At 37.8% G+C, this 16,458-nt stretch overlaps 1 protein-coding gene across 2 annotated transcripts in view; it reads left to right on the forward strand.

The window, feature by feature from the left end:
- Nucleotides 1-16,458, forward strand: part of Naaladl2 (N-acetylated alpha-linked acidic dipeptidase like 2) — a 1,286,850-nt gene that overhangs the window by 253,535 nt on the left and 1,016,857 nt on the right. For both annotated transcript variants that reach the window (XM_076573982.1, XM_076573983.1), the window contains one exon: nucleotides 14,804-14,905. The gene's annotated coding sequence lies outside the window, so the exon portion shown is untranslated. The remainder of the gene's footprint in view (nucleotides 1-14,803; nucleotides 14,906-16,458) is intronic.

The following is a 16,458-nucleotide window of genomic DNA, read 5'->3' on the forward strand; positions in this document are numbered from 1 at the left end:
TTTGCCAGGCTGCTCATTTTTGTGTTTCATGGATGTTGCAGCTGGGCAGGATTGTAATGTTGTTTCCCTCTTTTGGCAGGTTGAAGAGAATTTTCTTGTACCATAAAGGTTAGATGGCAGGAAAGAGGATTTTAGGTCAGTTCCAGTTCGACTCATCCAAGTTTTGTGTACACATTTTTGCACACCTACTTCTTTACAAAAAAAATTGTTAATGTTTTTAATTCAATTAAGTTTTTTAAAAATTTCATGTATATATAATATAGTTACATAATTTTTATCATTTCTTTAATCCTTTTCCTCTCTCCAATCCCTCCCATGTCCCCCTCTCCCATACATATATGACACACAATATATAATTGTATAATGTATAATATTTTATATATAATTCACAATATATAGTACATATGATACATTACAATGTATATAATACATAATATAGTACATAAACTGATTTATATATATATATAAACACAGTTGCTAATATTGTATATATTATATATCTTAGCTGAGAGGTGAATTAATTCTCCCCAAATATGAGTTTTCATTAGTACAAACATATACATATGAATGGACTATCAGCTTATACTTACACTACATACAAACACACATACTATATATACACTATATATAAATATAATAAATATATAATTATAAATATATATACATATATAGAGAGGGCAAGAGCTACACTTATCTGTGGGTATAAGAGTAATTCTTTAGAATGTATTTAGAAACTATAGTAGTTGAAGAAAGTGGCAATAGTAGGTTTACTAATTTCATGACCTCACTAACCAGAGGAAATTGATCTGGTTTCCTCTCCCAGGCGTGATTAACTGGGTCTTATGTCCCATCAGACAGCTATTGGACACTGCCAAGATATAATTGGCACTACTGTACTTTTAGGGATATTTCACCTTGCTGATCACGTTTATTGTTGATTGGTTGTTGTAGAATATTATTTTAAGGTGTGTTACTTTTATTTATCTTCTGCAACATTTGTTTAATGAAGCAAAGATGTGTTTGATTAAATAAATTTCATCTGAGGTCAGGAGGCTGCATCAGCAACTAGCTGACAGAACATGGTAGAGAGGAGCTGGGTGGAGAAGGGTTTTCAGGAGGGGCAGGGTAGGGCTTTTCAGGGAGATGTGAGCAAGGAGAAGAGGTGAGTGACTTGCTGTTCTTCCTCTCTGGGGAGCAGAATTCCACCTCAACCTTTGAGTCTTGAATTATCTAGAGGAACAGAGATTTAGATAAATTCCCTTGGTAGCTTTGAAAGAGTTGGTGCCTGAGGGAACAGAATCCCTCTGGCTACCGCCCTTGCATCTGAACCACTGCTGAGCAGGAGGAGTTGCAGGTGCTGATTTGGACAGCCATAGCTAGAAAGGCAACAAACAGCAGTTTAAAAAGAGGAGGACAGTTGGTGTCATAACCTTGGCAGCTTGTAGATCACCTTCTGATACAATGGAAACTAACCTTCAGGGAGAAGGATGGAATACTGTTAGCTGGAAGAAACGAAGGATCAGGAGGAAGGATGATAGAAGCAGAAGCATGCTGAGTGATATAACCCAAACCCAGCAGTACACATGGCATAATGGGTTTTGGGTCTGGGATAAATTTCATTGTTTAGGAGGGTTGGTTACAAGTTGTTGTTAAGGGTTAGGAAACAGGCTAAGCAAAGGAGATTAGATTTAAGGTTCTTGTGTTTTTTTTTTTTTAAAGATATATAGAAATGATAGAATAGAGGGTAGATTATTGAATCTACTCGAAAAAATAAAGAGAAGATATAGATTAAAAGGATAGATTATTGCATCTTCTTTTAAAAGACAATTACTAGTTTTAAATACTTTACATTGGATTGGATTTTGGATATTGTGTACAAATTATATATATTGAGACTGATATTGTTAGAAAATGCTATATGTATATTTCTAATCTTGTTCAAGATAATGTACTTATACCGTTCATTTAACAATGTAATGCAATTTGCTAGTCCTTAAATGTTATTACTACCAACTATTAGGATATAAAGAAATGAAAGTTAGTAGTTAGACATTACAATCAAACTTGTAGTCATATTAGGTATGTTTTCAAGATCCAGCAGATATATTTTAGATAGACAGGTCATCTTCAAACCCATCAGAGATCTACAGAATATGGCATTTAAAATGTTTTAATAACTTAGAAAATTTTTCCTTTTTTTATGATTATGAGATATGTTGGCTCCTGGCAGTACCAATCTACTTCAGAGAAAATATGGGCATTGAAGAAACTACATATGGAGTTAACTTTCATTGTGGCAAAAGTTAGCCACTGGACAACGAAGTATCCTCGAATCGACTGCTGACAAACAGGACAAAATGAACAGACAGGATACAAAACAAAGGACTACTGATTCTTGCCAAGACAAGTGTGGTTGTGGCTTTAACAACAGGCATCTTCTGAGGCCAGGACAATATGGCACCATCCTTGAAGTGGCCTTTATAATCCAGAAAAGGTACAGTGCCTCTTTCTTTGAAGGCAGCTAAACAGGCAGTGGACCGATGGCTTCTGATGTGCAGTGGAACAGCAGCTGAAACAATTATTCTTGAAAGAGTAACTAAGCTGACAGAGTCTAATCTCTCAACGGTAGACTGGCATTTAATAGAGGGATGCGGAGAAGAATGGGATGCTGAGATGAAGCCACACACATACAGCCAAGAAGAATGGACAACTGAATTAAAAAACCATCCACTATTTCCAGAATTTAAAATCCTGAATCATGACAGGACACTAGTAGAATTCAGATGTTTCTGGTACATGGACCACTCTCACCAAATTTGAGGTCGAACTGTTGACCTTGTGTACATCTTACTTCACAAATGAGTCTGTGAGATATGCTAAGCCTATAGGCTGAAGATGATGCCCCAATGCTGCGGAGAAACCTCAGGTGACTGTCCAGGCAGCTGGCTGTTTCTGTCAACTTGCATTTTTTGGAAGCTATTTTACATGCACTTCCTGTTTTTATTTTTGTTAGGTAATATTATTTCCTTCTTGGGCCTCTGAGGGAGTTGAAGATTAGTTAGTTATAGTTGAAGATTAGATAGTTATAGTTTTCCTTGTTAAGAATTTTAGAAAAGAAACTCACTAAAGAGGTGTAAGTATATAAATTTGAAAAACATTATAAGATAGTTGTTAGTAATATGTTAGAATAAAAAGTGAATCACATAAATTTTGGACTTACCAAAATAGGACAGATAATGGAATTATTTTCTCTGAGTTTGTCAAATGCAAATGGACTAGACATTGTTTAGGTATTTATTGCTTGTACATATTGTATATAGTTATTGTACTCTTTGACTATAATTTTTCTTATATTAAGGGGAAATATGGTGATATTTTATTTGTTCTGAAATGTGATTTTATTTGTATGTTAATAAATAAAGTTGCCTGGAGGTCAGAGCTAATAGCAAGCCATAGCAGAAGTCTGGCAGTGGTAGCACACACCCTTAATCTTGATCTCTGTGTGTTCAAGGACACCACCAGCATGGAGACACAAGCCTTTAATTTCAGGATGAACCATAGAGAACTGGAGGTCTGTATCGACAGGCAATGACAAGGAGGTCATGTGGTTGAGTTTACAACCAATGAGAAGGCAGAACAGAAGCTCAATAAAAAGACAGACACACAAGGAAGTAGGTCTCTTTCTCAGGGGAAAGAGGACAGCGGCAGCGAAGGATAAGAAGGTGGTCTTGGTCTCAGCTCTCAGCTACTGCTCTCTGACCTCTGGGGCTTTTAACTCTGCATTTGGTTAAGAAACTGTTTCTTATTTAATAAAACCAGTCAGGATTGTGTGTGTGTGTGTGTGTGTGTGTGTGTGTGTGTGTGTGTGTGTGCTCTAAAGATGGTAGTAGGAGGATACAGGATACAGGTGATAGGGAGGAGAAATGGGAAAACTTGGGGGCTTTAATTGGGGAGGTTGGAGGGAGGACAATACAGGGAGAGAGAAGTAATAAATAACACTGAAAAAGCCTTAGGGAATCATATTATTTATATTTATCTAAAATTAAATAAAATATATATAAGTGTCTATGTATATATATATATATATAAACACACAATATATAAAAATACATGTATATAGTATGCATAAATATATACCATAACACACATGTATGTATATTTATATTTATGACTAACACTTGGTGTGATAACACTCCATTCAAGAGCCATAGATTGTCTAAAAAAAAAAATCTCAGTACTAGGTATGGGATATCTTTCTCAGTGATGGTCAGGGAATCCAAGAGACTACCAAACAATATAGGCCATTGTTATTACCCTTGGCTGCCTCCCAGATGATGTAGTAAGTCCACATTGTTGAAGAGACCACATACTTCAGATGCAAGACTAGAAGGAATCAAAGTGGATCTAAACTTATTTCTTTATAGGTTTTAATTAATCACTTTTTTAATCAGATGATTTATGGGATGTATTTGGGAGCAAAGCTGTTTCAACATTTGCAGTTGCCAGAAACATTTCAGTCATACTATGACTGAAACCCATTGGCAGTGGTGAGTTGGCAGAGACCTTAAGGAATTGATGTAGTGTTGCTATGACCATAGTTGTCTCACAAATGGCATGGGAAGGATGAACTGTTAAAATCAAATGTCTAGGGACATGATTCAGTGAAGAGAACTACCCAGAATATGCAGTGTCTCTGGTTCAGAGATTTGAGTAGATAAGTTTAACCACAGGAGCACTTTAAAGTAAGTGTTCATGGATTATCTACCGCCTCTCCGCAAACATTACCCTGTCTGCTCATTTAAATGCCTTCTTCCTATTTTCTCTTTAAGTGGCTATGATTGTTTCTCTCCGTACAACTTCTGACACTTCCACCAAATCACAGGTAGCCCTCAAATTGCAAAATCAGTGGAAGGTTTCCTGGTCACAGTATTATGATGGCTAGAGCAAAGATAAAGCTACATCCTCAGTATCCTTAGGAAAATACTCTCTTGTATTTTGAGTATAGTGGAAAAGTTAATAATATCGGTATAAAAATACCAAACTGCCAGGTTGACAAATGTGTTGGCACATTGTTCTCACTCCCATAGCCCTCCCTGCTTTGGAACCATGAAGTTGGGCAGATTCAGGAAGAATAGATTGTTCCGATGGATGATAAATCAGAACCCAAACAGACCTGGCTTTAACTTTCAATTTCAATACATTTTTATTATGGAGTCTTTTGCACTAATTTTGTACTTTTGTACTAACTTTGTAATTTTTGTACTAATATTTAAGATAAGTGAAATATTATTTGTGTTGATTGCTAAATTTTGACTGTTTCTGTACATACTGTGATACTTTTTTACCCAAGGCAAATGCATCACTCATCTTCACCTTAAACCCAGCCCTACATAGTACTTGCATTCTGTAGAGAAATGGTTACTATTTTGCTGTTGTTGTTTGTTTGTTTCTTAACTGTATCTTCTCCGAGTTTCTGTGGTGCTGCTGACTTGTTCATCAAGATTAATTCTCAGGATTGATCTGAGGCTTTCCTTTCCTTCTGACCCATCACGCTTCGGTGCTCAGTGATTAACCCACATCATGACACACACACTGTTGCTTACACACTTCTTGGGTGCATTCACTCATTGCACGGCTATTGCTTTATATCACACCATCATTGTGTGTGGTAAGACTGTTCCAACAGGCAGCTAGTGAAGCCCACTCATCTCCACCCTCTCTAGTCCACAGTGCAAGCAAAATGGTACCTTTTCCCACTGAGCGTTTGGTTCATTTATTTATTAAGCATATATTTTTCTCTATTTTTAAGTCAGACACTGTTTCAAACCCTAGATATAAATGAGGAAATGAAAGAGAAAAATTACAAAATCTATTATTAGCTAGACCTTATATCCAATTTATGTGATTGAAACTGCAGCCATTAGCTCTGACATATTCTTACTCTGAAAACACAGTGAGGTTTAGTGAGGTATCCTAGGACACACAGGTACACGTCATAGCTCCAGTTTGAACACAGGTAGTCTTTTCTAGTCTACCTGAGGCATTTTTAGTAAGTTACCTGCCTTATAATCTGCAACATAACCTGATAAAAATTTACAATTAGTATAATTTCCCACCTTACGTATGAGAATATAAGTCTAATTGTTACTGAATGTTACAGACCTCGTAGCAATTGGGACTAATATACAACAATCTGCTTCTATAATCTGTTTGAGAAATGTCACTAGGAAGCCATTATCACTAGACACAGATGTGAGTTTCATTGCTTGGATAGCTGACATGGATATCAGCATAAGAAATATGAAGACATAGGGATGAGCAAGAGATAAAGGAGGAAAGAGTAATCAGAATACATTTATACATTATGATTTTGTCAAAGAAAAATTTTAAGCAAGAAAAGAAAAAAGAATGGAACCAAGAAATGCATAGTGTGCTGGTGTTTTGCTAGGAACCCCTTGGGTTGCCATGATGGGGTCAGCAACCTGAATCTAAAATACCTCCTGTTTCTAATGATTTTGCTAGGGTGTCTATGGACAATTAAACATAATTTTAGCTGTGCTAATTTTACAAAAACACCTACATACCATCTTATTTCTGCCAGAGCTCTTCCTCTTCTTTTGAAAAAGAATTGTGGTAGATAAAAGTGAAGAGACCGTTTGTAAAAGTTCCATCTTCTATCTCTTAATGTATGTGAAATGATGTGAGGTACATATGCAGAAAGCAAGAACGAGAAAAGCATAGTTCAGTTAAGACACTCTGCTAGCACTGCATAATCCTCTGTGACATTCTGAACAACAGAAGCTCTTTGTCTGAGTGTAAGTGATGCAATTGGAGACATTCTGCTGGAGGTTGGATTGACAGGCTAGTGGCCTTGCTACAAAATTTGCTAACATTTACCCTGATTTTCCCCACCCCTTAAGTCTTCAGGGCTCTGCTCTTAACCGTTCTGTGTAGCTGACCCAGCCACTTTGCCTCCTCAGCTCACAGCATTCACCACCTTTCATCCCCCTAGTGAGGCACTGATATTCCACACTATGAATAATTTCTGAGAGAGGCAAATTTTCCTTCTCTACAGGGCCTGAAAGTTTCTCTACAGAGGGATAATTGTGCATTCTTTTTGGGTATTTTTTTGGACGTGGCTTATGTTGTCTACAAGTGAGCTGAGTCATACATGCATTTCTTTGTTATTTAAATATATAAACAAAGTCAGAATTCTAGCAAATCTTCTAAACTATAATTATTCAGTGAACTCAGTTGTAAAATCCACTTATTATTTTCTTATAGGTTTGTTGCAAAATTTTAAAAAGTATTCCAGGTGAGGATTAAATAAAGTAATTAATCTATATTCAATGCATAGACATCTTGTGGCACTTTTCAAATGAAAAATTATTAGACTATGGTGTGAAAACAATGATTTTTATGTCAGAGAAATAATACAAACTTTAAAAAGCTGTAAGCAAGTAGTTTATTCCTATTGATTGACATGTTTCTTTTAACCTGTATGTAGAAAATCTTCAATAGATAAAGTAATCTACTCTTTATTTTATTCCTGATATAGCTGCTAAATATATATGACTGAAAATATAGTATCTTGAGAATTAGAAGTGCTGCTCAGTGGTGGAGTGCTTAGCTTGAATATGTTTGGAGGCCCTGGTTTTTAATCCAGGTTATATATCTATCCATCTACCTATCAGCTATCATTCACCTATCAACTAATCATGTATCTATAATCTATCAATCATCTATCTTTATCAAAAATATCTGTTCATCATCTATCTTTCTATTTTTTATCACTTATCTATTATCTATTACCTGTCAGTCATCTATCTGGTAATTTTTTTTTTTTTTTTTGGTTTTTCGAGACAGGGTTTCTCTGCGTAGCTTTGCGCCTTTCCTGGAGCTCACTTGGTAGCCCAGGCTGGCCTCGAACTCACGGAGATCCGCCTGGCTCTGCCTCCCGAGTGCTGGGATTAAAGGCGTGCGCCACCACCGCCCGGCCTTCTGGTAATTATCTAATTATATCTAGAAATTATTATCAAACTACCATCTATCTAATTACCTATAATTCATCAACAAAATTGATTCTCAATGTTTTTTTTTGTTTTTGTTTGTTTGTTGTTTTTTTTTTCTTCGAGACAGGGTTTCTCTGTGTAGTTTTGGTGCCTGTCCAGGATCTTGCTCTGTAGACCAGGCTGGCCTCAAACTCACAGAGATTTGCCTGCCTCTGCCTCCCGAGTGCTGGGATTAAAGGCGTGTGCCACCACCACCACCACCACCACCACCACCACCACCACCACCACCACCACCACCACCACCACCTGGCTGTTCCTGTTTCTTATTAATTACTTGCCATTATTTGATAAGTTATAGTCCTTTCTACTCCTAGCCATAGTTGTTGGTTCTAGTCTGTGCTTTTCAGCAAAATAAATAAGGAGAACTTGCTGACAAGTTTGAATACATTATTTTGTGAATAATTATTCTGTATATTGTATGTCTTGTAATTAAAATGTTATTTTTTTCCTGGTGAGTGTTAGCTAGTTATTCCACAGACTTGGTGGCAATTATAATTTATTTTTGCCATCTCAGTGTCATGGCAGGTCCTGCCTTGCCACTGCTGTGACTCTACGCTGGGATATGTATTTTAGAACAAATGTTTGATTAGCTGTATCCTACACCGGGTGGCTTTGCCACTTTTTCCATGTTTCCTGCTGAGAATTATTGAACAAAGTTTGTCTTGACAGGGAGTCCTATGAAAATTGTGGCTTATCCGCTCTATTTCTGTGACATTTTGATCTACTTTGGGGCTGGATTTACACTTTGGCTTGGTGACTTGGTGCCTGGCTGTTCAGCACTCAGTGGATGCTTGTAACACCCTTCACATCTTGGCGCTTCCTCCCCTTGGCATTCTTTCACAGTGGGTATAAGATATCACACTTCACAGAAAGTGAGATGTAATTAATATTTTTTAATTACTTTAAGTGCTTTGAAGAAGCAAGAGCTGTGGTAGTCACACCAAGTTATTATGGCCAGGTGGTAAGGACTGTTATTGTACCTATCTAATCAAGAGTTTTTCTAATCTTGATGTGCATTACAGACACTTGAAGTTCTGGGGAAAATACAGTTTAATGAGGCCTGTCTGCAGGGTCTTTAGTTTGCAATCCAGTGTAATATCTAGGGTTCTCACAAGTTCCCCAATACAGCTGATGCAGCAGGTTTAGAGAGCACCCTGCAGAACTTGAGGAATTTGGATTATATGCAGCCACGGTGCTTAAGGCTGTGAACAGTGAAAAAAATACCCAGTGCTTACAACAGAACGACAGATCTGGTCTATTTATTTTCAAGCTTATTATAGTATTGAAGTAATCATAAAGAAGATAAATGCCGATGCTACAAGAGGTCTCACAGAGTAGACATTCAGTCTTGGAAAATCAGGGCAAGTCTCAGACAGCTAAGGCAGCAAAGTAATAGACATGCAGAAAATAAAAAATGATTTTCCAAAAATATGTGGCATGTCTTGGATAGAAAAGATTTTGGAAGCAGAGGTTTGAGTCATGAAGGCCACACACTGTTTATTGTGTGCATTCTACATATTTGTGTAGCTGTAGGATCTGGGAACACGACTGATCAAGTCAATAGCTTTTCTCTGGAAGAGCTTTAAGGATGGATCAGTGTACCAGAGCACCTCAGCTCCACATGCAACTATGTAGACTCAGAATATATGGCTCATGGCAGCCTTCTTGTAAATGTCAAATTGAAAATGAAATTTATGTGATTAATAACCAAGAGTTTTTATTAGTTCTTTATTGGTGAAGTGGCATGAATAAAACTGTTAATAAAAGACATTCATATCTTATAAACTAATAAAGGTATAAAATTATGAAAATGTTGTTGATAATATTGTATTAACCCCACAGGAGACATCCTAAGCTAAAAGCATCATGTGCTCTGTTAAGTTGGGTGGTTATATATATTTTTAGTATTCTGTGTTTAGAAACTCCAAAACTAGTATGCTAATATGTTCATCAGACAGCTCATCATCAGAATTAAATATCAAAATTAAGGGTTGTTTTGATCTGTACTATATATTTTTCCTCAGCAAATACACAAATGGTACATGTTTAAAAACAAAATAGAAAACAACTAATTACCCATCACACATGAGGGTCGTCTGACATACATACAAAGTGTCCTTCCTGAGTTTTTCCTTTTTAATATACAAGTCAGTTTAGAATGATGGAACTTCTCTGAGAACTAGGAAAGCCATAGCCTGTGCTTAAGGAATGGAAAAAAATCAAGGCAAGCCATCCATAATTTCCAGCATTTTTCTCAATCCCGTTTTTATAGCTACTGTCTCTCTCTGTTAGAACCTGGAGTCTATGCTCTGTGGGAATGTTGTATCCCAATAGACATAAACTAATACATAGTGTACAAATTCTGCGTGACGATGTAGTGACAGACCTGGTGACTTGGGTAATCAATGTAATAACCGGTGCCTTCCCCTCCTAAGTAGCCAGCCATACTGTGGATGGCATATGTGTGCCACATCCCCCTGGATGAACCCATTTTAGAGAACAGCAGGAAAACTCTAGAGAGACAGGAGAGAGGCAAAGGAATTGTGTCTCCTCAGAGCTAAGGGAATTATGTGTGGGAACCCACAACAACAGACTTGAGACTCTAACCTCAGGTCCCACAGATCCTAGACCAGGTCTTTTTTTTTAATAGTATTTTTATTTTAAAATTAACTTAATTTCACATATCAGTCACAGATTCCCTGTCCTTCCTCCTCCCACCCCCAACCCTACCCCACAATCAACCCTCTACTCCAACCTCCTCCAAGGCAAGGTCTCCCCTGGGGAGTCAGCCCAGCTTGGTAGACTCAGTCAAGGCAGATCCAGTCCCCTCTTCCCTACACCAAGACTGAGCAAAGTGTCCCAGCATAGACCCCAGGCTCCAAAAAGCCAGCCCATGCACCAAGGACAGGTCCTGGCTCCACTGTCTGGGGGACCTCCCAAACAGTTTAAGCTAATCAATTGTCTCACTTATCCAGAGGGGCTGGTCCAGTTCCATGGGGGCTCCTCAGCTATTGGTTCACAGTTCATGTGTTTCCACTAGTTTGGCTATTTGTCCCTGTGCTTCCTCGAACCATGGTCTCAACATCTCTCACTCATACAATCCCTCCTCTCTCTTGCTGACTGGACTCCCAGAGCTCCACCTGGGGCTCAGCCGTGGATCTCTGTATCTGCTTCCATCAGACACTGGATGAGAGTTCTATCACAACAGCCAGGGTGTTCAGCCATCTGATCACCAGAGTAGGTCAGCTCAGGCACTCTCTCAACCATTACCAGTAGTCTACAGTGGAGGTATCTTTGTGGACTTCTGGGGACCTCTCTAGCACTCTGCTTCTTCCTATTCCCCTGGGGTCTTCATTCATCATAGTATCTCCCTCTCCATTCTCCCACTCTGCTCCTGATCCAGTTGGGACCTCCTTCTCCCCTAAGCTCTCTCTCCCCTGACCCTTGGCCTCCATTACGCCCACCCCCATCCCCAGTTTGCTCATGTAGATTGCATCCATTTCTCTGTTGTTGGGCAATCCCTGTGTCTTTCTTAGGGTCCTCTTTACTAGGTAGCCTCCCTAGAGTTGTGAGTTACTGTCTGGTTATCCTTTGCTTTACATCTAGTATCCACTTATGAGTGAGTACATACCATGTTTGTCTTTCTGAGTCTGGGTTACCTCACTCAGGATGATTTTTTTTTCTAGTTCCATTCATTTGCCTGCAAACCTCATGATCATGATGTCATTGTTTTTCTTTGCTAAGTAGTACTCCATTGTGTATATGTACCACATTTTGTTTATCCATTCTTCAATTGAAGGGCATCTAGGTTGTTTCCAGGTTCTGGCTATTATAAATAATGCTGCTATGAACATAGTTGAGCATGTGTCCTTGTGGTATGATTGAGTATTCCTTGGGTATATGCCCAAGAGTGGAATAGCTGGGTCTTGAGAGAGGTTGAATCCCAATTTTCTAAGAAAGTGCCATATTAATTTTCAATGTGGCTGTACAAGTTAAACAACCTCTGGAGGCATCACGATCCCTGACTTCAAACTCTACTATAGAGCTATAGTAATAAAAACAGCTTGGTACTGGCATAAAAACTGACATGTAGACCAATGGAACCTAACTGAAGACCCAGACATTAATCGAAACACCTATGAACATATGATTTACGACAAAGAAGCCATATACAATGGAAAAAAGAAAGCATCTTCAACAAATGGTGCTGGCATAACTGGATGTCAACATGTAGAAGACTGAAAATAGATCCATATCTGTCACCATGCACAAAACTTAAGTCCAAGTGGGTCAACGACCTCAACATAAATCCAGTTACTCTGAACCTGATAGAAGAGAAAGTAGGAAGTAGTCTTGAATGCATTGGCACCTGAGATCACTTCCTAAATATAACACCAGTAGCACAGACACTGAGGGAAACAATCAATGAGACCTCTTGCAACTGAGAAGCTTTTGTAGGGCAAAGGACACGGTCAACAAGACAAAATGACAGCCTACAGAATGGGAAAAGATCTTCACCAACCCCACATCTGACAGAGGACTAATATCCAGAATATATAAGGAACTCAAGAAATTAGACATCAAAATACCCAACAGTCCAATTAAAAAATAGGCTATAGAGCTAAACAGAGAATTCTCAACAGAAGAAGCTTCAATGGCTCAAAGATATTTAAGGAACTGCTCAACATCCTTAGTCGTCAGGGAAATGCAAATCAAAAGGACTCTGAGATACCACCTTACACCCATCAGAATGGCTAAGATCAAAAACACTGAAGATAGCATATGCTGGAGAGGATGTGGAGCAAGGGGAACACTAGACTAGGTCTTAAGGAGAGGGAGAGAGAGCATGGGAAGAAGATGTCTGATGTCTGCAGTTTTCAAAGCTGCAGAAAGGAGTCATTAAATGCCATATGCAACAATGTAAATAAGCTGGAATGTTTTATCCTAAGTGAAAACCAGGTATAAAAAGTCAGACATTAATCCAATTTATGTGTGGAATTAAAGCAATGGATCTTGGTGAGATGGATTGGCATGTAAAGGCTCTTTCTGAGCAAACCTGGTGTACTGAATTTGATCCTTGAAGCTCATGTAAAGGTGGAAAGAGAATCAACTCCATAGCTCCACAAAGTTGTCCTCTGACCCACATATGCACACACAGACGTGTACTCAAACACACGTACACAATTTGCTCATACTAACAATTAAATGAATTTAAGTTTTAAAAATTGAGTTCATCAAGTTGGGAGTAGAAAGTGGGCACAAAAGATTAAGGAATGTAGAGGAAATAGAAGGTAAAACTTTGGGCAGTTTATAAGTAAGGTAGTCGATATAGTTGTAGTTAGTAGCTAATGAAAATGTATTATAAATTTCACAAAAGCTAGGAGGAAGTATTTTCACTGTTTTGCCACAAAGAAATGATTAACAGTTGAGGAAATAGGTTTGTCAACCTTGATTATAACATTACACAGTGTGTGTCTGTCGGAATATCATAGTGGGATGTTGATTATATACAAATTGTATTTGTCAAATTAATACAAATAACTATGAAAGCAGTGAGAAACGAACAGCTATACACTTACTGCTTCATATCATTGTCAATTGACAGGAGACGGAGAATAGCCAAACTCAGCATCAGAAGATATAAAACAAAAGGCAAAGCTTTGGTGTTGTCCAGTGTCTACGTCAAGGTGTCTAGTGTTGTGATAAAGCAGGAAGAGCAGCAGCTTGGTGGGCAAAGGCTGATTTCATCTCACATTCTGGGTAACAGTCTATCACTGAGCGAAGTCAGGCAGGAACTCAAGCAGGGAAGGCAGAGTTGATGCAGACAGAAAAAAAAAAAGTCCTGTTTATTAGTTTGTTTGCCATGGCTTGCTCAGCCTTACAGCAGTGAAAACCACCAGCCCAGGGCTGGCATCCCCAACAGTGAGCGGGGTCCTCCCACATCAATCACTAATTTTTAAACTACCCTCCAGACTTTCCTAGAGGCTACCCTTATAGAGTCATTTTCTCAATGGAGAGACCTTGCATCCAAATGGCTCTAGGTTGTGTCAACTAGACATAAAACTAGCCAGAATAGGTGTATTAAATACTCTATGATAATATCAGTCACTTGCTAGTGCCTGGACTATGTGCTAGCAATATTATATACAATATTTCTAATTCTCAAACAAGTTCTGCAGCTTGCCTTTGGATTTTCTGGTTAAGCAAATGAGAATTCAAAGAAATGACCCCCTTGCACATGTGTTTTGACGGAAGAAGCAGGTTTCAGTCCCTCAAATGCATAGATTCACATCACTTCTCCTGTTCCCTCTCCCTCCCCAAAGGGATAATAAATCACTTCCTGTCCAGTCATGTGTCTTCTGCTTTATCTTTTAGTATGGTTAGTAGTGTGAGGCAGAAAGTAAATATGTCATTCATGCTTGTAGAATTAAGGTGCAAATGTAAACATATGCATGAAACTAACCAAAAAAGAAAACTATGTGTGTTTGTGTGGGAATTTATCCTTTAACAAAAAGCCACATGTTAAAGATTGTGTTGTAGGTATTCTTATGTTAAAAACAAACAAGAGGATTTCTATACAATACAATAGAATTTTCTATAATAGAAGGAGCTGACAAAGCAACACTTAAAAAGCATTAACTGTGAAATCAAATTCAGGAGCCAATTGATGTACTATCATGCACAGCTTTCAATTTCAATTGAGTACCTCTGGTTTTTTGACTTATGAACAGGCTATGCGCTTTGACTGGTAGGTGTCTGGATGAAGAGCCCTGGGTCCAGAGTGTCACCCACCTGGAACAGCAAAGACCCTCCCATCCACTAGGAGCATTCAAGTAAGTGCTAATTGCTTTATTAAATGTAAGACTTTAGTCTTGAATTGACTTCCAACAAGGTGATCTGGTATATTTTTATACAAACAGTATTTATGTCAAAATTTTATAAACTTCAACTTCTATCATTTAGCTTACAAATTTGAGTCCACTTTCTTTAAATAGTGTTATACATAGTTTAGTTTCTGTTTGCCTCCTGAAATTGGTTCAGTTTCTTTGCCTTTATGTGTATCAATTATTTTATATATTTACAAATGTAACTAATTAAATCCAACATTTTATTTATCCCAATACACTGATTTCATTGAAAATTTACAATGTATTTGTGCATCAAGATAATGTATATTTTCATTATCTACTAGCTATAATTATATCCACTACCTGAAATAAATGTGTGTATGTATAATATATAACATATACATATATATTATATGTAACATTTGTGATATATATTTATATGAATATGTATGTACATATACATAAATATGATTTTCAGTTTTTTATGGGTTCATTAACTTTGTGGTATATATCTGTACATATGGCGATATACAATCTGAGCTTCCATGTGAAAACATGTCAGAATGAGTTTATGTTTTCTACTAGAACAATTTAATCTGTGGGTAGGAAGAGTTGCTATTGTGTAGTTAAAATACTTTTTATAGAGACTACCTCTGTCCTTGCACTTCAAACGTCTGTTCTAGTTTATTCCATATAAACTTTTAAGTGAGTGGATAAAGGAAGGACTCCAGAGTTAGCAGCTACCTGACAACAGGCCCAGCATGGCCACCAACAAACTTTAGGAACTGGGATGAATTGTTTAACCTTTCAAAGTATTCTCTTTGCAAATCTATGAATTAAATAAAATGAGACAAAAGAGACAGTCATATATACCTTAAATGGTGACTAAGGCTAAGATGGATAATTCAAATGTTTGAAGTGTCACATGGACAAAATGTATCACCTGTGAAGACATTCAGATTAGATTTTATATTCACTCATTCATTCAATCATTCACATGTGTGTGTGTGCGCACATGTGCGTGTGTGTGTGTGTGTGTGTGTGTGCGTGTGTGTGTGTGTGTGCGTGTGCGTGTGCGTGTGCGTGTGTGTGTGTGTGTGTGTGTGTGTGTGTACATATAGGCACACATGTGCCTTGGGTATGAGTGGAGATCAGAAGCAAACTCCTTCTACTTTCACATTGTGGGATGCAAAGGTTAAATAGAGGATTCAGACCTGGGAGCAAACAGCTCTACATGTTGAACCATCTTGTCAGTCCATGATTTGGTTTCTGCTAGTGAAAACTGGCAAGGTCTAAATATAGTCATGTTTCCATTACTCATTTAAAGGGTCAAATGATGACTGTTTATAGTGAACACATAAAGGTACAACATCAAATGCACGTGGTGATCAGGAGACGCCTTGTGGGAGTCAGTCCTCTCCTTCCACTATGTGGATGTTAAGGATGAAAATCAGGTCGTCCAGCTTAGCAGTTTTGATCATTACATACAGAACCATCTTGCTGGCATCAGATTTCAACATTTTCAAATAGACAAATAA

The sequence above is a fragment of the Peromyscus maniculatus genome, chromosome 6, assembly GCF_049852395.1.
Source record: "Peromyscus maniculatus bairdii isolate BWxNUB_F1_BW_parent chromosome 6, HU_Pman_BW_mat_3.1, whole genome shotgun sequence".
Taxonomy (NCBI): domain Eukaryota; kingdom Metazoa; phylum Chordata; class Mammalia; order Rodentia; family Cricetidae; genus Peromyscus; species Peromyscus maniculatus.